We start from the raw sequence: 20,793 nt of genomic DNA on the forward strand, positions 1-20,793 counted from the left end.
CAACTCTCCCCAAGTTTTTGTCCCCTCCTCCAAGTGACTTTTTTAAAAAAAGAAGTGTGATGTAGGACAATAGAGTTGGAGGAACGACAGGGAAGGCATGGGATTTGATGGAAATAAGGACAGGGTGACAAAGTGGAGACAGACCATGGGAAACTTAAGGGAGCAGTTTACAGTTTGCTTACGAAGGATAAGGCTACAATGGGAACTAGCCACAATGGCTGTGTTCTGCCTCCACTGTTGGAGGCCGTGCACCTTTGAATATCTGTTGCTGGGACTCACAGGTGGGGAGAGTGCTGTGAAGCGCAGGTTCTGCTTGTGGTCTGCACATGAGCTTTTGCTGGGAGAACAGGATACTGAACTAGATGGGCGTTTGGCCTGATCCAACGGTCAGGGTTTTCTGATGTACTTACAGCTTGGGAGTATTTATTAATTTAGTAGTTTTTTATGCCCTGCTCTTCCTCCAAGTCAGGACCACAGGGCAACTCACAACAGGGAATATACAATATAGAATGAAATATTTAAAAATATGCAACCAAAAGAGCCTTAAAACACACACAAATCAGCTGCAATACATAATCAGCATTATCAGCTTCTGAGTCATCATCAATTTGAGACCTGAAGGACTATGTAATAATCTGTGGCAGATGAATTCCTTGATCCAGACCAGTATTGCAGAATGCTCTGGGCTAGGCCAGGACTTATCGTTAAGTTTCCCAGGCCTCTGGACACAACTCTGTGGTTGTTAAATGAAGAGGTTTATTTTAAGTACTTTCCTTGCTCACAGTTAGGTACAGACTGGTGTTCTTCTTTCCAGAATTCTACATCAGTCCTGGCCTAGCCTAGAGCATTCTGCAATCCTGGTCTGGACCAAGGAATGGATCTGCCATAGGTATTATAGCCTGAACCAATATAAATGTTTTTTAACTTGTGCCTAAATAGAGCTAATGTGGATGGCAGCTGAATATGACTCAGGAGGGAATTCCACCCAAGGGGTGCTGCTGTTGAGAAGGTCCTGGCTTGCATCATTACCCTGGAAGTGAGACTGGTTGGTGGGACCAGTTGACCAAATGCTATGCATATGGAAGGGCCCACGTTCATCAAAGCATGAGAAGATGCACATTTATGAAATAACTATATCCTAAGATTGATGAACCGATGGTCTGACATAAGGTAACTTTTTCATCTGTATGTTGATATATCACAGGAATGGGGAACCTCAGCCCAGCAGCCCAAATGTGGCCCTCCAGGCCTCTCTCTCTCATGAATACTTGGTACTCTCCCGAGGCCACAACCCTCCCTCACACCAGCCCTGCTGTGCACCTTCCCTGAATGCTCTTTTGCACTGCTGAAATGTCTTATTGAACTCTGCTAATGCTTCTTCTATGCTTGGATGGAGGTTAGAGAGGGGTGTGTGAGTGCGTGTAGAAACTAGCCTACTGCACAAGGGTATTATTTACATCTGTTGCTCCACCCACTTCTGCCTCTGCTCCTGTCCCCCACTGCCATGTGGCCCTCTTGGGAGGCGGGAGGGGACCGTGTTGAGAGGGATTGTCTCTCCAGAAAACCTTTGGAATGGATCTCCTGCCTGGCAGCAGTAATTTTGCATGGGCTTTCCTGATTTGTCAGTACACCTGTATTGAGCTGCTGTTGTTCTCTCTGGGCTGCGTTCGTATTTCTGTGGGATTTGTAGCTGGTGGAATGAGCCTGTTTGCAGACTCTGATGCAGGGGCTTTTTAGGTTCCCAAACCTGCATCTCATGAGCTTCTTTGGCCAATTATTTGCTTCACCCCCATTATTGCAAGCCAGTGTTCCTGGTGATTTAATCAATGGAGTTCCAGTCACCCTATGCCCTTACTGGCAAGAAGGTCAGGCCTCAGTCAAAAAAGCAAGGCAGGACATATGGTGGAGGTAGAGAACCTTAACCCAGGTCCTTCACTGTCCAGACCAACATTTGGTTCACTTCTGAACACAAAATGGCGTTTAACAGCAAAAGCCTCATAACAGAAGCCAATGAAAGGATTTGAGATGATAGCGGCCCACAGTGGCAGTTGCTGGCTCTATGACAATGGGGCAGTGGAATCTGCTCTGGGTTTTAGTCTGAACTTTCAAGGAGTCAGCACCTTGGACAGCTCCTTGAAAGTTTGAAGTAAAACCCAGAGCGGATTTCACTGCCCCACTGATATGGGGCCAACAGCCGCCACTGGTGGCACTTCGTTGGAGCGATAAGTAGGCTGGATAATTCTGTTTCCTTTGCTTCAGAATTTAGTGTTGTTCTGTGGCTGATGAACCAGCCATAAATCTCCTTCTTCTCCTAAAGCTGTTTGTGTGGCTTCTTGGCTGCTTTCCCCTGCCCTCTAACCAAGATCAATTCTGCAGATCCTCACTTTGAACTCTTGAGATTGGGCAGCTCCAAGTGACAAACATTCCAATAAACTCTAGGACAGAACAGCAACAGCAAAACTCCAATCCTTGAGCCTTGGGGAAAACCAGTGTTCTGTCATCCAAATAATCCACAGGGCTTTGACTGTTTACAAGCTGGAAGTTGACAGGGCAACTGGTATCCAAATCAGAACTGAGTGCCAGGTCTTTGACCCATGGTGGGCAAGTTTACAAAGCAAAGTGGGGCCTGCCAATCTCCGCAGCGTTCATGGAAAATACAACAGGCAGGGACCTAACCATTACCTTTTCCAGCTCCTGCACTTCTTCATATTAATCAAACACTAATCAGCTGTCTCCTGTTGTTAAATTTAGCATTCAGGGCTATGCATGTTTACCTGGGATTAAGGCCTACGAGGCTCAAAGGGACTTACTTCTTAGCAGAGATGCATAGCTTTGTGCTATTAGAAGGGAGGATGCTGAAATGTACTCCACACAAGAGTTATATCTAATGACTACTCAGAAATTCCTGCTTTTGGAGAACTGATCCGTGCTAGATCCAGGACGTGCAAAAAGTCAAAGTTTTTAATGCAAATCTTATACACACACTGAACATGCAACTTTAAAATAATTGTCATAAAATGATTATCATAGCCGACAATGGCCAAGGGTTATGTCTACATTCAGTACTGGAGCATAGGGTTGTATTCAACATAGCGCTAAGCAGATCATTCTGGCAGTGCAAGGATTTCTCCTTGCACCATGGAACAATCTCCCCCTCTCCTCCTCCTGCGTGCCTCCTAAATCTGTTTTGAGGTTTTCCCCCACCCTACAGAGCACATTTGAGGATGGTGCAGGGTGCATGTGGAGGGAGGAGAGGAGAGAAAAATCCCATTGTGCTAGTGCTACCCCATGTGCTAGCGCAACCTCTTAGCTGAATACCACCCATAGGAAACTTCCTTATATGGAACCAGCCCATTGGTCCATCGAGCCCAGTAGTGCTCACACTGACTGACAGTGGCTTTCTAGGGTTTCAGATAGGATTCTTTCCAGGCCAACCTGGAGATGTCAGGGATTGAACCTGGGACCTTCTGCATGCAAACCAGACCCAACTGATACATGCAAATGGATTATGCAGTCTATCAGGAGTAGCAACGTGATGCATTCCAGGTGTTAAGAACATAAGAGGACCCTGCTGGATCAGGCCAGTGGCCCATCTAGTCCAGCATCCTGCTGCCACAGTGGCCAAACAGATGCCCATGAGAAGCCCACAAGAAAGACCTGAGCACAGAGAGCACTCTCCTTTTTCGCCAACTGGTATTTGGAAGCATACTGCCTCTGACAATGGAGACAGAGCATAGCCATTGTGGCTAGTAGCCGTTTATAGCCTGATCCTCCATGAATTTGTCTAATACTCTGCTTAAGCCATCCAGGTTGGTAGCCATCAATGCCTCTTGTGGGAGCAAATTCTATGGTTTAACTATACGCTATTTAAAGAAGTTTTTTCCCCTCTGTCCTGAATCTCCCAACGTTCAGCTTCATTGGATGCCCACGAGTTCTAGTGTTGTGTGTGTGAGAGAGAAACCTTTCTCTATCTGCTTTTTCTTTGCCATGCATAATTTTATACACTTCTATCATGTCGCCTCTGACTCACCTTTTCTCTAAAGTAGAAAGCTCCAAATGCTGCAACCTTCCCTCTTAGGGGAGTTGCTCCCCCATCAGATCATTTTGGTTGCCCTTTTCTGAACCTTTTCCAACTCTAGGCAACCAGAACTTTACACAGTATTCCAAATGCAGCCTCACCATAGATTTATATAACGGCATTAGGATATTGGCATTTTTGTTTTCAATACCTTGCCTTCAATTCCCTAACATGGAATTTGTCTTTTTTTTTTAACAACCACCACACACTAGGTCAACATCACCCTATCCACTATGACCCCAAGGTCTCTTTCCTAGTTATTTACTGCTAGTTCAGACCCCGTGAGAGTACTGCAGGAATTTTAAGGTTTTAATGTGAATTGTATGTTTTATGTTGTGCATTGCCCAGAGTGGCTGGAGAACCAGCCAGATGGGCGACTAATAAATTTAATAAATAAATAAATGTTAAATTAAGATTTTTTTTGCTCCAATATGCATAACTTTACATTTTTTTTACACTGAACTGCATTTGCCATTTTTCTTTCCATTCACTCAGCTGGGAGAGGTCCTTTTGGAAGTCTTCACAATCCCTTTTTCTTTTAACAACCTTGAACATCTATCTATCTATCTATCTATCTATCTATCTATCTATCTATCTATCTATCTATCTATCTATCTATCTATCTATCTATCTATCTATCTATCTATCTATCTATCTATCTATCTGTCTGTCTGTCTGTCTGTCTGTCTGTCTGTCTGTCTGTCTGTCTGTCTGTCTGTCTGTCTGTCTGTCTGTCTGTTGTCTGTCTGTCTAATCTATCTCGTCCTTTCTTATTTATTTATTTTATTTCATTTATAAACCGCCCATAGCTAGTAGCTCTCTGGGCGGTGTACAAAACAAGGTTAAAATACAATATTACAATATTACAATAAAATAGCAAAATTTAAGACTAAAACGTTAAACATGAAACATTAACATTAAAATGCCTGGGAGTATAGCCAGGTCTTAACCTGACGCCTGAAAGAAAGTACCGTAGGTGCCAGGCGTATCTCTTGAGGTAAGCTGTTCCACAGTTCGGGGGCCACTACAGAAAAGGCCCTAGATCGAATAACACTCCTCCGGGCATCTTGATGAGTTGGTACCCGGAGGAAGGCCTTAGATACTGAACGAAGTGAACGGGTAGGTTCATAGCGGGAGAGGCGTTCCACAAGGTATTGCGGTCCCACACCGTGTAAGGCTTTATAGGTCAAAACCAGCACCTTGAATTTGGCTCGGAAACAAATAGGTAGCCAGTGCAAGCGGGCCAGGACAGGTGTTATATGCGCGGACCGATTGGTCCTCATCAATAACCTGGCTGCCGCATTTTGCACTAGCTGAAGTTTCCAAACTGTCTTCATGGGCAGCCCTACATAGAGTGCATTACAGTAATCCAATCTAGAGGTTACCAGAGCGTGAACAACTGAGGCGAGATTGTCACTGTCCAGATAGGGGCGTAGTTGGGCTACTAAGCGAAGATGGTAAAACGCATTCCGTGCCACCGAGGCCACTTGAGCCTCAAGCGACAAGGAAGGATCAAAAAGGACCCCCAAACTACGAACCTGTTCCTTCAAGGGGAGTGTAACCCCATCTAGAACAGGATGAACATTCACCATCTGGGCAGGGAAGTAGCTCACCAACAGTGTCTCAGTCTTGTCTGGATTGAGTTTCAGTTTATTAGCTCTCATCCAGTCCATTATCACGGTCAGGCAACGGTTCAGCACATCAACAGCCTCACCTGAAGAAGGCGAAAAGGAGAAATAGAGCTGCGTGTCATCAGCGTACTGATGGCAACGCACTCCAAAACTCCTGATGACCGCACCCAGAGGCTGCATGTAGATGTTAAAGAGCATGGGGGACAGAACCGACCCCTGAGGGACTCCACAATGGAGAGTCCAGGGTGTCGAGCAATGTTCCCCAAGCACTACCTTCTAGCGACGATCCTTCCAAAAGAAGGAAGTATCATCAGCAAACTTGGCCACTATGCTGCTCACTCTAGATCATTATGAACAAGTTTAAAAGCACAGGTCCCAATACCAAACCTTGGGGTTTCCCCCCCCACACACTTTCTACATCTCCCTATTGGGAGAACTGTCCATTTATTCCTACTCTCTGCTTTCTGTTTCCTAGCCAGTTCCTTGTCCACAAGAGGACCTCTTCTTTTATTCCATAAGCTTACTCAGGAGTCTTTGGCAAAGCACACTATGTCCACTGGATCACCTCTATCTATATGTTTGTTGACACTCAAAGAACTCTAATACTTTAGCGAGACAGGACATCCCTTGCAGAAGCCGTGCTGGTTCTGCTTTGGCCAGGCTTGCTCTTCTATAAGTTTCCTTATTTTATCTTTAACAATACTTTCTACCAGTTTTCCCAGGACGGATGTTCAGCTAACCAGCCTATAAGCCTCCAAAATCTCTGGTCACCATTATTTGCCTCAGTTCCTCAGATTCCCTTCCTGAAAATGTTAGTTCAGGAACAGGGATCTGCCCTAAATCCTCCATTGTGAAGACAGAGGCAAAGAATTTTGAACATAAGATGATCCTTGCTGGATTAGGCCAGTGGCCAATATAGTTCAGCATCCTGTTCTCACAGTGGCCAACCAGATGCTCATAGGAAGCCCACAAGCAAGACCTGAGCAATCATTTAGCTTCTCAGCAATCTCCTTGTCCTGCTTTATCACACCTTTGACTCCCTTGTCATCCAAGGGTCCAGCCACCTCCTTAGATTGTATCCTGATTTAAATAAACAAAAATGATTTTTGTTGGTTTTCATGCTTCTAACAATGTGCTCCTCAAATTCTTCTACAGCATTGTCTGTTTTGATTTCTTTTGCCAGGGTTTGTGTTCCTTCTTATTCTCCTCATTCAGACAAGACTTCCATTTTTTGAAGGAAGCCTTCTTGTCTCTAATAGCTTCTTTGACTCTGCTCGTTAACCACATTGGCATCCCCTTGACCCCGGTGGTACCTTTGCTGATCTCCAATATACAGTCCAGCTTCCAATATTGCATTTTTAAACAACTCCCAAGCATTTTCAGAGTAATTTAACCCTCTAGACGTTATAAACTTCCTTCTTACCAATCCCCTCATTTTCAGGAAGCTTCCTGTTTTGAAGCTGAATGTAACCATGTTCAATTTTATTGGGAATTGGCTATTTACATGTATGCTTGATTTAATAGCGCTATGGTCACTACTCCCAAAAGGTTCAATAACACATCTCAAACCAGGTGGTGAGTGCCACTTAAGATTAAGTCCGGGTTTGCCATGCCTGTGGTCGGCTCCATGACCAACTGTTCTAGGGCATAGTTAATTAGGACATCTAGAAATGTTACCTGTTTGCCATGACTGGAACACATATGTAGCAAGTCTGTGTCAGGGTAGTTGAAGTCACTCATTACTATAATTTCTAGTTTGGATGCTTCCTCAATTTCACGTTCCATCTAAAGATCTCCCTCAGCATTTTCTTCGGGGGGGGGACAATAGAATGTCTCCAGTACTAAGTTACTCTTGGGACCCGGTATCACTACCCACAACAATTCTGTGGAGGAGTCTGCCTCTTTGGGGGTTTCCAAAGAGTGCCCTCTTTCGCATATGGAGTGACACCACCTCCAATCCATTGTTCCCTGTCCTTCTAATATAGTTTATATTCAAGAATAACCATGTCCCACTGGTTTTCTCCATTCCACCCACTTTCTGTTATGCTCGCTATAGCAATGCTGTCCTCTAATACCAAGCACTCCAGCTCTTGCATCTTGACTCAGAGGCTTTTAGCAGTAGCATTTAAACACTTGTATACAGTGTCTTTGGCCGTTCTGGTTTGTCCTGTGGTACGCTGCCTTTCTAAAAAGCTATCCCATGCCCCTTGATGACAGTGCTTAGCACTAGGCCCACCCCATTTAATTTTTTATTTTATTTATTTAAAATATTTCTATCCCACCCTTCTACCCTATAATAGGACACTCAGGGTGGCTTACAAAACAAAATCAGACATGCACATAATAAAATTGTAAGCAGTAAAATCACAAAAAAATTAAAATAAATTAAAATACATAAAATACAATTAAAATACATAAAATACAGTATATATACATCACAGCTTGGAAGATTACTTTTAAAAAGTAATACATTACAGTTACAGTTACATGGCCCCCCAAAAGTAGTAATTACCGTTACAATTACAATTGCTCTGAAAGTAACTGATTACTTTACTTTTACTCAAAAGTAATTGCCACAATTACATTTTAGTTACTTTTTAAAAAAAAAATTGCCTACAACGTGCTGGCCTTGGCTGCTGCACATATAAGTAGCCTAAAACAACATTAAAAATAAGCACACACACACAGAGGGTAGTAGAATATTTTTTTTTATCCGTAAGATTAACAGAATGGCATAACAGAATCTCACATCCCCTCACCCCACCCCCAGCAATGATGATACCCCAACACACATATTTTTTGTATATATATATTGCCTCCAGCTCTTTTCTCCTTCCACTCCTGACAATTTTTAAACAATTGTTTTCTCCACCCCGTCTCGCTCTCCACCTCCTCCCTTGTCACCTCCTAAGCACCCATAGAGCATGAAGGAAGAAGAATGCTGCACAGAAGCCCAATTTGAAGCACAGGATTTTTATTCACAAATCAGAGGAGCAGAAGACTTCCCCTGCTCCCCCGCCCCAAGTAATGCACAAAAGTAATGCTGGAAACATTACAATTACTCCTCAAATGTAATAAAGTTACTACTCATTCTGTTAAGAGCAAAATGTAATGAAGTTACCCACTCGTTACTGGTATATATATATAGGGATATATACCTATATATATGTACATATATATAGGGATTGGTACTAAAGGGACTACAAAGGTAAAATTTAATGTAGAAGGCATAAAATCAGTGTCAGGTTCTACCTTCAGTCCCTCCCAAAGGCTCTCCGGAACAAGATTGTTTTCAGAAGTCTCCGGAAAACCATCAGGGAGGGAGCAGAACGAACCAATTACCGTAGTGACGGGCAAAGGAAGGTATGGTGCTGTGAGAAGGACGTGCCAGGTAAGGGGAACGCAGCCCAGACATGTTGTGGCTGTGCCTTGTTCCGGTCCTTCCCACATCCGCAAGGTTGTTGGTAGTCCTATCAGCCAACTCTCAGATCTCCAGTTGCTGCTATTAAATGCCAGATCGGTATTTAATAAAACCTCCCTCGTCCACGACTTAATTGTGGATGAGGCAGCCGATCTGGCATGTATAACCGAGACCTGGGTGGGTGAGCAGGGAGGAGTTGGTCTCTCCCAGTTCTGCCCACCGGGGTACTTGGTTCAGCATCATGGTAGATCTGAGGGTCGGGGAGGTGGGGTTGCTGTTGTCTATAAGAGTTCCATCTCACTCACCAAGCACCATGTTCATGCAGTTACTGGCCTGGAGTGTCTGCACCTTGTGTTGGGCCAGAGGGACAGGCTGGGAATCCTTCTGGTGTACCGCCCACCTTGCTGCCCAATGGCTTCCCTAACTGAGCTGGCGGAAGTGGTCTCGGATATATTATTGAAGTCCCCCAGACTATTAGTACTGGGGGATTTCAACATTCATGCCGAGACTACTTTGTCTGGCGCGGCTCAGGACTTCATGGCTTCCATGACAGCCATGGGGCTGTCTCAATTTGTTAGTGGTCCAACGCATGTATCAGGGCACACTCTAGACCTTGTTTTTGCTACTGAGCATGGGGAAAGTGATCTGGATGTGGGGAGTTTCACAACACTCCCTTTGTCATGGACAGACCACTGCTTGCTGAGGTTTAGACTTTCAGTAACCTCTTCCCTCTGCAAGGGTGGGGGACCTATTAAATTGGTCCGCCCTCAGAGACTAATGGATCCTGAAGGTTTTCAAAGGGCTCTGGGGGATTTTCCGGCTGATAGGACTGGCGCTCCTGCTGAAGCCCTGGTTGCTCTGTGGAATACGGAGATGACCCGGGCTGTAAACACGATCGCTCCTGCACGCCCTCTCCTGTGTAGAGCTCATACAGCTCCATGGTATACTCCGGAGCTGAGAGCGATGAAGCAAGATAGGAGGCGGCTTGAGCGGAAATGGAGACGAACTCCCGATGGATACAATTATGCGCTGGTTAGTGCTTCGACTAAGCTCTATGTAGGAGCGGTCAAGGCGGCTAAAAAACATCATTTTGCTGCCACTATTAAATCATCTCTCTGCCGCCCAGCGGAGCTATTTCGAGTTGTCCGGAGGCTTCTGCATTCAAACCCTCCGGACACGGTGGAATCATCGGAGGCCCGCTGTAATCAGTTTGCCGATCACTTCCAGAATAAGATCTCATGTATCCGCCGGGACCTAGACTCTCAAGTTATAGCAGTAGATCCTAGTGAGATGTCCGGAGCAAAGTCTTGTCCTGTTTTGTTGGATGAGCTTCAGTTGGTTCAACTCGAGGACGTGGACAAGGTGCTTGGACAGGTACGTGCAACCACTTCGGTACTCTTCTGGCTGATAAAAACTAGCAGAAATGGAACAGCTAGCTGGGCCAAGGAAGTGATAAATGCCTCTTTACGAGAGGGAGTGGTCCCGGGCTGTCTGAAAGAGGCAGTGGTGAGACCACTCCTGAAAAAGCCTTCCTTGGACCCAGACAATTTTAACAGCTACAGGCCAGTGGCGAATGTTCCATTCCTGGGCAAGGTCTTGGAACGAGTGGTTGCGGGCCAGCTCCAGGCACTATTGGATGAAACCGATTATCTAGATCCATTTCAATTGGGTTTTAGGCCCGGTTTTGGCACTGAGACAGCCTTGGTCGCCCTGTACGATGACCTATGTCGGGAGAGAGACAGAGGGAGTGTAACTCTGTTGATTCTCCTTGATCTCTCAGTGGCTTTTGATACCATCGACCATGGTATCCTTCTGGAGAGGCTTGCAGAGTTGGGAGTACGAGGTACTGCTTGGCAGTGGTTCCGCTCCTACTTGGCAGGTCATCTCCAGAAGGTAGTGCTTGGGGAACATTGCTCGACACTGCGGGTTCTCCAATATGGGGTCCCGCAGGGGTCAGTTTTGTCCCCCTTGCTTTTCAATATCTACATGAAGCCCTTGGGAGAGGTCATCAGGAGTTTTGGAGTGCGTTGTCATCAGTATGCTGATGACACGCAGCTCTACTTCTCCTTTTCATCTTCTTTAGGTGAGGCTGTTGATGTACTGAACTGTTGCCTGGCCGCGACAATGGACTGGATGAGAGTTAACAAACTGAAGCTCAATCCAGACAAGACTGAGATGCTGTTGGTGGATGGTTTCTCTGATCGGATGGTGGATACATACCCTGTCCTGGATGGGGTTACACTCCCCCTAAAGGACCGGGTTCGTAGTCTGGAAGTCTCTTTAGACTCTTCCCTCTCACTTGAGGCTCAAGTAGCCTCGGTGGTTAGGAATGCGTTCTACCAGCTTCGGTTGGTAGCCCAGCTACGTCCCTATTTGAGTAAAGAGGACCTTACATCAGTGGTACATGCTCTGGTAACCTCACGTTTGGATTACTGTAATGCGCTTTACGTAGGGCTACCTTTGAAGACAGTTCGGAAGCTACAGCTGGTGCAAAATGCGGCGGCCAGATTGCTGACAAGGACCAAGCGGTCCGAGCATATAACACCTGTTCTGGCCCGCTTGCACTGGTTGCCAATATGTTTCCGGGCCAGATTCAAAGTGTTGGTGTTGACCTATAAAGCCTTATACGGTGCGGGACCACGATACCTTGCGGAACGCCTCTTCCGATATGAACCGGCCCGTACACTACATTCTGCTACGAAGGCCCTCCTCCGGGTTCCGACTCATAGGGAGGCCCGGAGGGTGGTGACAAGATCTGGGGCCTTCTCAGTGGTGGCCCCCGAACTATGGAATAGTCTCCCCGAGGAAGTACGCCTGGCGCCGACTCTGCTTTCTTTTCGGCGCCAGGTCAAAACCTTCCTATTCTCTGAAGCATTTTAAGTTAAATTGATTTATTTTAAAAATGTTATTGTATTGGATTTTTGATTGTATTATTTAGTATTATTTTGTTATTTATTGTATTTTTATGCTATTTTATGTTCACCGCCCAGAGAGCTATTGCTAGTCGGGTGGTATAAAAATTTAATAAATGAAATGAAAATGAATGAATGTATTATAAAAATACACACAGAAATAGGAACTAATTAGCAGAAATATAAAAATACAAGCAGCAGAATGAGAATGTAAACCAGGCCCACCTTTCTCTATATAAACAACAACAGACACAATCTTTTAGGTAAAAGATAAAAACATTTACTCACGAATTCTTCATATGTTCAGAAACATAGGCTCTAGCTTAGAAGAAAGAAAATAGGAGTCTCAGTTCATTTTAGTGGTTTAGTATTGATGCTCTTAGAGAGAGCATCTGTGTCATGCGGCCTCTCTCAATGGTGGATAGATCAGCAAAGGAGAATATTCAAAAATCCCCCAGGACAAAGGAGGAGGAAGTCAGGTAAGTAACCCCCACCCATTAGGAAGTTACATCATGGTAAAACAGGTACATGGGATATTTGCCAAATATCCCTTAAAGTGACCATGCAACATTTGCCTGTTCCAACACTTCTTGGGGTAGGGTATTCCAGAGCTTGGGGGCCACAGCTGAAAAAGTTCTCTCCCGCATGCCTGTCAATCTAACATCTTTCACTCAAGGCACGCAGATTAGACCAGAGGCAGATGATCTTAAATCCCAGCAGGTACATATGGGCATAAGTGGTCCCTCAGGTACATTGGTCCAAGGCCGTTTAGGGCTTTAAAGGTCAGAACCAGCACTTTGAATTGGGCCTGGAAACAAATTGGGAGCCAGTGGAGTCGATAAAGCACAGGGGTGATATGCTCCCTGCGCCATGCTCCAGTTAACATTCTGGCTGCTGCATTTTGAACCAACTGCAATTCCTGAACCATTTTCAAAGGCAGCCCCACGTAGAGCGCGTTACAGTAATCAAGCCTCGATGTCACCAATGCATGTGTCACTGTGGCCAAGTCAACTGCCTCCAGGAACGGATGCAGCTGGTAGACCAGTTTGAGTTGGCCAAAAGCACTCCTGGCTACTGCAGCCACCCAATATTCAAGCAGCAGGGCAGGATCCAGGAGGACTCCCAAACTGCGGCCCTGCTCCTTCAAGGGGAGTGCAACCCCATCCAGAAAAGGTTGCAACCCCATCCCTGATGCAGTTTTTCCCTTGACCAGCAGTACTTCCATCTTGTCTGGATTAAGTTTCAGTTTGTTAGCCCACATCCAGCCCTTCACAGCCTCCAGGCACCGGTTTAGGATGAGCACTCCCTCCCTGCAAAATCTTTTTTTTTCATCATTTTTAAGTATCTTTATCCTGGGGGGGGGATTTATTCTGAACTGGACCCTCCTCAGCCACTGTTGGCTTTCCCTCTCCATCATTTTAAAAGCTCATCTGTCACCTTTTGGTTCCATGCCAATTCAAGTGGAGCGTGTCCCTTTTGTATACGCCCAGCTTGCCCCCAAATGCTCCCCAGTGCCTAAAGTGTCTACACCACCTAAAATGGTGTTGGACTACAACTCCCATAATCTCTGTCCATTGGCCATCCTTGCTGGGAATGATGGAAATTGATGGGAGTTGTAGTCCCACAACTTCAGAAGGGCACCATGTTGACCACTCCTGCAGTGTGTGTGTGTGTGTGTTCAGACCAATGGTCCATACACCCTAAGGCACAGTGACATACCCAGTTAGCACTAGAAAAAAAATCTGCTATAGCCAGACATGTTTCGACTGAACAGTCTTCCTCAGTGGCAACTCAACAAGATTTAACAAACAGCTTGAGCATGAATCCAGAAGCCATTAAAAGGCATGATCTGTGTGTGTGTTATGTGCCTTCAAGTCGACTACGACTTATGGCGACCCTATGAATCAGCAACCTCCAAGAGCATCTGTCATGAACCACCCTGTTCAGAGCTTGTAAGTTCAGGTCTGTGCCTTCCTTTATGGAATCAATCCATCTCTTGTTTGGCCTTCCTCTTTTTCTACTCCCTTCTGTTTTTCCCAGCATTATTGTCTTTTCTAGTGAATCGTGTCTTCTCATGATGTGTCCAAAGTATGATAACCTCCATTTCATCATTTTAGCTTCTAATGATAGTTCTGGTTTAATTTGTTCTAACACCCAATTATTTGTCTTTTTTTGCAGTCCGTGGTATCCACAAAGCTCTCCTCCAACACCACATTTCAAATGAGTTTATTTTTCTCTTATCCGCTTTTTCACTGTCCAACTTTCACATCTATACATAGAGATCAAGAATACCATAGTCTGAACGATCCTGACTTTAGTGTTCAGTGATACATCTTTGCATTTAGTTACTCTCAGTTCTCTCTCTCTCCTCCCCCCCCCCCCCGTGGATAGATTAGAACTTGGAATCATCCAATAAAACTGATTCATAGTAAATTCAGGACAATTTACAGAGCGCATGCTTAAAGTAAGGAATTCACAGCCAGAAGATGTGGTGATGTGCACAGATGTCTTTAAAGGAGGATTAGATGAATTCGTACAGATGAGGTCTATAGATGGTCATGATGGCTACATGGAACTTCCAGACTCAGAGACAGTATGCCCTTGAATTCTAGTTGTTGAGAAGAAGAAGAAGCCTAAAAAGATGATTGCCTTCAAGCCCTGCTTATGGGCTTCATGGAGGTATCTGTTTCCCCAGTGTACGAAGCTGGATGCTGGACTAGATGGATCTTTTATCCAATCTTAAGAAGAATTCTGTCAGATCAGACCAAAGGTTCATCTAGTCCAGTGCAGTTCCCATACTGGTCAACCAAATACCATAAGTTCTTATGTTTATCTCTGGTAGGGATACCCTACCTTTGGTGTGAGCTGCATTCTTAAGTGAACTGACCTAATTGCCTGTATCAGGTCTCTCCAAAGTGCCTCAAAGTGGGGATCTCTGGAGTGATTCTGTGTGATTTGACAATTCCGACATTTAAAAAAACAACTGTAGAGACAGTTCCACATGTAAAACTTGAAACATTTCGTGACTGACAGTTCGAGATGCACATCGACCTTTCAGTTTCTCGTTCTTCCAATCTTAAGTTCACATTTTTGCTTTTTAAAGTCCTGATGAAAATTCAGCAGCATCTTAGTGTGAAGTTCTCCTAATATGCACGTTTACGTGTGCAATTTTGCCTAAAATGCACACTTTCACAAAGCAATTTTCTGTAATATGATGCATTTTTGCATGCTATTTTTCATTAATCGATGCATTTTTATAAGCCCTGGTATATGCATTTTTGTGCTCATTACTTGGTTGCAGAACTGCATTGCAACATTCAGAGAAATGTGAATTTCTAAAGATGGCTGTGTTTCCGCTCGCACATTGTTTTGGAAAGTGAGAATGAGGTAGGTTTGCCTTTAAATGTGAATTGAATCGAATTTCTTCCCCATCCTTACTGACAGGTCTAGCTTCTAATCAGAGAGTATGATTTATATGCAGATGCCCATCTACAGATTTTGTAGCTCATCTGGGCAAGTTATTTATTTATTTATTTATTTAAAAAGTTTATACCCCACCCTTTTTCCGAGGAACTCAGGGCGGCTTACATTGAAAACCAGAAATGATTAATAAACATAATATTCATTTTAAACAATTTAAAAATAAATTAAATAAACATAAGTTAAAACTAACTACATTAGTTAAAAGCCCGTCTAAATAGAACAGTCTTCACCTGCGCACGAAAAATCGATAATGAGGAAGCCAACCGAACCTCACTAGGGAGAGAATTCCACAGTCCAGGGGCAGCCACCGAAAAAGCCCTATTCTGTGTCTCTGCAAGATGAACTTGCAGGAAAGAAGGGGTAATGAGAAGGGTCTCGCTGGAGGATCTTAGAGTCCGAGCAGGTTCATAGAGGGAGAGGCGCTCTGACAGATAGCCTGGACCTAAGCCGTATAAGGCTTTATAGGTCAAAACCAGCACCTTGAATTGTGCCCGGAAACAAATGGGCAACCAGTGGAACTGATACAGCAGAGGGGTTGTATGTTCTCTATATCCCGCCCCAGTTAGCATCCTGGCTGCAGCTCTTTGTACCAATTTCAGTTTCCGAGCAGTCTTCAAGGGCAGCCCCACGTAGAGCGTGTTACAATAGTCTAATCGGGATGTAACTAAGGCATGTGTCACCGTGGTCAAATCTGACTGATCAAGGAACGGGCGCAGTTGGTGCACCAATCTTAATTGAGCGAAAGCACTCCCAGACACAGCAGAGACCTGTGCCTCCAGGGTCAGAGCCGAGTCCAGGAGTACTCCCAAACTGCGAACCTGTGATTTCAGGGGGAGTGTAACCCCATCCAGCACAAGTTGAATCCCTATTCCCTGATCCGCCTTCTGACTGACGAGGAGCACCTCTGTCTTGTCAGGATTTAATCTCAGCTTGTTCGCTCCCATCCAGTCCATCACTGATACCAGGCATCAGTTGAGAACCTGGACGGCTTCCTTGGTTTCATCAGGTGGAAAGGAGAGATAGAGTTGGGTGTCATCTGCATATTGGTGGCACCGAACCCCAAAACTTCGGATAACCTCTCCCAGCGGTTTCATGCAGATATTAAATAACATGGGGGACAGAACTGAACCCTGTGGGACCCCATAGGTCAATGGCCAAGTGGTCAAACAGGAATCCCCCATAACCACCTTCTGGGTTCGTTCCTCTAGGAAGAACTGGAGCCACCGTATTACCATGCCTCCAAGTCCCATCCCAGCGAGGCGGCCCAGAAGGATAGCATGGTCGATGGTATTGAAAGCAGCTGAGAGATCCAGTAAAACCAACAGGGACACACTCCCCCTGTCCAGCTCCCTGCAAAGGTCATCCACCAAGGCGACCAAGGCCGTCTCAGTTCCACAACCTGGCCTGAAACCAGATTGAGCTGGATCTAGATAATCCATCTCATCCATAAATCCCTGGAGCTGAGCAGCCACCACCCGCTCTATTATCTTGCCAAGGAAAGGAATATTGGATACTGGGTGGTAATTACCTAATAATAGGGGGACCAAGGAAGGTTTTTTCAACAAAGGTCTTATTACTGCCTCCTTTAGACAGGACGGTATTCTGTTACTTCCCCCTCAGCCTAGCCTACCTCCTAGGGTTGTTGTGAGGATAAAGGGACAACTCGATGCCTGCATGCTGTCCTGAGCAATGTGAAGGAAGCAGAGGATGTAACTCTAAGTATAAGGCAAGCCCACTCTGCTGTCTGTACACATTAGCCCTTTAGGCCCATATGCAGTGTTTAAGTGCCACTCTGCTGAAGATGACAATTCAGACACGATAAAAAATATTTTAATTAAAATTCCACATGCTCTCCTCCCTGCTGTCTCTTCATCTCCTCCTCTGCCCCTCCTCCCTTCCCCAAATGGAACATCTAGTGCCATTTGGAAAAGAGGAAAAAAACCACACTCCTTCCACAATTCAATAACTGAACGATCTTCTGGCAAAACTGAAGTAGCCCGCTGCCTCCCTCATACCCTCAGAGCATCACAGCGCTGTTTCCCTCCCACCCGCCTCCTTTTTCACACCCAGCCTTGCGTTTCCCCCCCCTCCCTCTGGTGAGATAAGACTGCCACTCTGGAAAGCCATTTAAAATATTCATGTTTTAATTAACGGACTTTACTGCATGGACTCTGTGTTAGACAATAAAAGGGAATGCCAGAGGCTCGACACATTTTGTGTTTGCTCTTGGAAGGGGGGCTGGGAAGTAAAAGAGCTAATATGTTTCCTCCGTAAATATTTGCAAGATGGATGGAAAGGGGGCAAATGGGGTATGTGTGTGTTACGCTCAACCAAAGATCTTCTCCATGCCTTCCTAAGTAGGGTCATATAGGCCCCCACGAGGTTTCCAAAAACGGATCACAGCCCCTGGGGTGAAAAAGGGTCCCCTACCCCTGCAGAAAGAGGGCACTCTTTCAGGGTATCATGCACCACCATTTTCTATACCCCAGACTGCAAGGGGTGCAGTATTATTTCCCCAGACTGCCTGTACACAGCCGGCCATCTTTTTTGCCCCAGAAGGCACTGGGGCAATGCCATGTCCGGGCAGTCTGGAGGAAATGAAGTGGCGTCACACAGATCACTGAAAAATCAGGAATTCCACAGGGTAGGTGCCGCCACACTATAATGCTAGATAGACTAAAAGTAAAAAAGACTAACCCTACCCACACTTCCAAGTTCAGTTCACCCGTACAGAGAGAAAAGGGGGGAAAGGAGGCCAAAAGTTGTGTATACCTTTTCTGCAGAGCTGCTGTGAGTCTAAGGCTGGGAGAGAGACTGGCATCTTGCCTGATGAGCCAAAGTTCAGCCCTCGTGTAACCTTGTGCTAGATTTGAACAATCTCACCCCAGTCCTTAGCTCTGAAGCCCTGTATTTTCCCCGATGATGCTGAGGTGCATCGATAAGTTAAGGCAGCCGTTGGAGCCCTCCAGAAAGAGGAACTGCTGAGCCCTTCAAACTCTGCGTGTTTTATACTTTTTCTACCTGAACTAACCCCAATGTAAACGTGATCAGAGAGAGGCGGACATGATAGGTAAAGACAATAAAAGGATTTGTTTAAGGAATCTTTTCTCCTCGCAACCCATTCCCCGATAAGCTCCCAGAAAATAGCTACAATCTCCCCACTGTACATTCCTGAAGTTTCAGATAATCACTATCCCATCTCCTCCTATTTATTTATTAATTTTATTATTTGATTTATATCCCGCCCTTCCTCCCAGCAGGAGCCTTAAAGGTTAAGCTTATCATAAACACTATGCAGACTGTTTCTTTGTTTGAAAGGAGCGCCTGCTTCTTACTGGGCAACACCCCCCAAATTTTCCATGAGAATCAGGGCGTCTATATCCTCAGGCTTTCAAGAAATGTAGCTACTCAGAGGTCACAAAGAGGCTGTTTCCCAGGATTCTTTGCTGTTGCAGGTTTTTCCAACCTCTGGTTCACTGAGATGAATCAAAGATTAAAAATCCCCAATATTTTATTCCTCCTTACAAAGGGGAGCATAGGAATTAAATAAATACATAAGCAGCAATGATGGGGGGGGGAAGGAAGATTGGGGGGCAGGCAGATATGCCCTGCTAATAGATAAGCAACACTCCAACAAATTCACTTCCTCCCACCTCTATCCAGAATTTGTTCCTGTGTTCAACAAGGATCACTGGAATTAATTTGACAATCCTTGTCTCAGACATATCAGCATCAGCATCTGCCCTTCACCCAGAGGTCCCACGACAGTTGCAACAATGTTAAAAAACATAACTAATAACAGTTAAAAACAACCTAAATAAATAGTGTGGGTACTAAAATTACACATCTCAGGTGCTGAAGACCAGGGTAACGGGGTGTGTCTTCATCATTCACCGAAAGTTGTACAGCGAAGTTGCCAGACACACCTCGGTGAGGAGGGAGTTCCACAGCTTAGGGGCTGCCACAGAGAAGGCCCTCTCCTGGTCCACCACCACCACCCTGAACTTCCAAGGGTGGCAGAACTACCAAAAGGGCCACCTCTGCTGATCTCAACACCCCAGAGGGTCTGTAGGGAAGGAGGCAGTCTTTCAGATATTTGGGACCAAAGTTGTTTGTGGCTTTGAACACTAACGTAAGCACCTTCAACTGGACCCAGAAATGAATTGGCAACTAATGCGACTGTTTAAAAGAAGGTATTCTATGAGTTCTACAGGGAACTCCTGCCAGTAATCTGCCTGCTTCATTTTGGACCAGTTGAAGTTTCCAAGTCATCTTCAAGGGCAGACCCATGTAGAGCACATTGCAATAATCCAGTCTGGAAGTTACCAGAGCATGGAACACCATGACCAAGTCTTCTCTGTCCAAAAAGGTCTGAAGCTGGCGAACCACCCAGAGTTCTTAAAAGGCACTCCTAGCCACTGAGGCCATCTGAACCTCCAGTGACAATGGTTGGATCCAGGAGTACCCCCAGGCTGCGGAACTGCTCCTTCAAGGAAAGAGCAACCCCATCCAGAACAGGCTGTCTTCCTGTCTCCTGGACATGAGAACTCTGGACACATAGCACCAGACTGGAATGGATACAAGTAATAATAATAGCATTGCTATTATTATTAGACCTATTATTACTGTTGCTATTATTACTAGACCTATTTGGGGGGTTGGGTGGGCTGTAGCTCAGTGGCAGAGCATCTGCTTTGCATGCAGAAGGTCTCAGGTTCAGTCCCCGGCATGTCCAGGTAGGGCTGGGAGATATCTTGGTCTGAAATCTCAGAGAGCCGCTGCCGGTCTGTGTAGACAATACTGAGCTAGATGGTCTGACTCTGTATAAAGTAGCTTCCTATATATATTTGATGCAGTTGGAGATAGCAGTTTCTGAAACAGCTGGTCTTTTTGCTTGAGTTGGAACTCGGCATTGCTTTTATATGGAAATGCACGTTGTGACCTTTCTTTTAGCAAGCGTAGGTGAAGACCTCCATATGTCTCAGTACTAGAAAACAGAATTGTCTCTTGAGGAGAACATGCATTAATGAGGCATAGGTGCCGGTGTGGGTTTCCTTGGAGCCTGCCCCTCAGTGTGAGCTGAGGCTGTGAATTCATTTTGTATGTGTTGCTTATAGATCTTGTTAATTGCCTGGCTCTTTCGACCTGATAATTTAATGTTAATGGAGAGAGGGTGCAGAGGTTCACCAAGAAGTGTTGAAAAGCAGAAGTCCTTGTCTGACTTCACACAAGGAATGAGAGCTGGCTGGCACCTCCAACCTTGGAGAT

Source organism: Rhineura floridana, chromosome 1 (assembly GCF_030035675.1).
Source record: "Rhineura floridana isolate rRhiFlo1 chromosome 1, rRhiFlo1.hap2, whole genome shotgun sequence".
In the NCBI taxonomy this organism is placed as follows: Eukaryota; Metazoa; Chordata; class Lepidosauria; order Squamata; family Rhineuridae; genus Rhineura; species Rhineura floridana.